At 42.5% G+C, this 1,654-nt stretch overlaps 1 pseudogene; it reads left to right on the top strand.

Moving 5' to 3' along the window:
• Positions 1 to 922: 922 nt before the first annotated feature.
• LOC122561415 lies at positions 923 to 1,213 on the top strand (annotated as a pseudogene).
• The last annotated feature ends 441 nt before the right edge of the window (positions 1,214 to 1,654 follow it).

Below are 1,654 nucleotides of genomic sequence, written 5' to 3' on the forward strand. Positions count from 1 at the left end.
GATAAAAAAGCTTAAACACCTGTACCACTGATTCAAGGGTGCCCCAAGCAAGGCACATCTCACCTTCAATGCATTATCTGAGCTGACATGGTACCTATTGTTAAAGTTCACTTGAGAATGTAATTTTTTTTAAAAAGTTCTGATTGGGTTGGGATATCTGCATGGGCAGGTTGGACCAAAGGGTCTGTTTCCATGCTGTACATCTCTATAACTCTACGACACTATTTACATATGAAAGAACTGAAACCAACATGGACATTCTAAAAGATGAGAGACTTACCAAACAATCCAGGTCTTTTTCAAGATATAATTTCAGTTGTGTCATGCTGCAAAACTTAGTGGTTGCTCAGTGGTTAGCACTGTTGCCTCACAGCAGCAGGGTTCCAGGTTTGATTCCAGCGACTGTCTGTGTGGAGTTTGCACATTCTCCCTGTGCCTGTGTGGGTTTCCTCCAGGTGCTCATGTTTCCTCCCACATCCTGAAGATGTGCAGGTCAGGTGAATTGACAATGCTAAATTGTCCATAGTTGTTAGGTGGTTGAACCCAGGTCTCTGGCGCTGTGAGACAGCAATGCTAACCACCGTGCCGCCTGTAATAACCTGGTGCTGTGTGATTTTTAACTTTGTCCACCCCAGTCCAACACCGGCATCTCTGAAACAGATTCAAGAACATCATCTTCCCTGCTGTTATTAGACTTCTGAATGGACCTCTCAAATTTTGAATCTAATGTTGATCTTACTCTTTGTGCACCTTTTCTGTAGCCGTAACTGTATTCCTTGGTCTGTTCAATCACCCTATGGTCTTTGTGTGGTATGCACAAGCACGCAAAACAAAACTTTTCACTGTACTGAGGTACATGGGACAATAATAAATGAAATCAAAATCAAATCATTTCTAGTGCTTTCTAGAAGTGGCAGCAGGTATGACAGGTCTGGCATTTAAAACGTTTCTGCCCATCTTCGACCATGTTTTGGTGGGAAGGGTTGCAGCAGAGAAGGTGACAAAAGACAGCCTCATGCTTCCAGAATGTTCCAGAGCAGAAGTTCTTGAAGCAAGGATTGTACTGGTTGGACCTGGCAACCAAGTAAATCAGTTCATGTAAAAGTTGGTGAAACAGGTGCTCCCGAAATATGGAAGGACTATCGTTCTCTCAGATGATAAAGTTTATTACTTACTTAGAGATGGAGATGTTCCTGGGAAATGCACAGTGTGAATGTTGGATGTAGCTGAGAAACTGCCCATTCCATGAAGTAGCTTTTTGTCACAGCCTGTAAATACCATATTTGTCAGAACTCATATGCGACACCAGCTGTAAGTCCAAAAGGTTTATTTGAAATCACAAGCTTTTGGAGCATTGCTCCTTCATCAGGTGAAATGATGTCGAAGGAGCAGTGCTCTGAAAGCTTGTGATTTCAAATGAACCTGTTGGACTATAACCCAATGATGGTGTGATTTCTGACTTTGTCCATCCCAGTCCAACACTGGCCACCCTGCATCTTGGATACCCTTCTTTGAGCTAGTACAGTAAATTCAATGTTAAACACCCATTCGAAAAGAATATGAGGGATATGTACTAAATGCAGACTGAGCCAGCATCCTGTCAGGTAACAGAAGTAAGCATGGCCCAAACACTCCCGTTTAATTCAATAGTTGT

Source organism: Chiloscyllium plagiosum, chromosome 22 (genome assembly GCF_004010195.1).
Source record: "Chiloscyllium plagiosum isolate BGI_BamShark_2017 chromosome 22, ASM401019v2, whole genome shotgun sequence".
NCBI classification, from domain to species: domain Eukaryota; kingdom Metazoa; phylum Chordata; class Chondrichthyes; order Orectolobiformes; family Hemiscylliidae; genus Chiloscyllium; species Chiloscyllium plagiosum.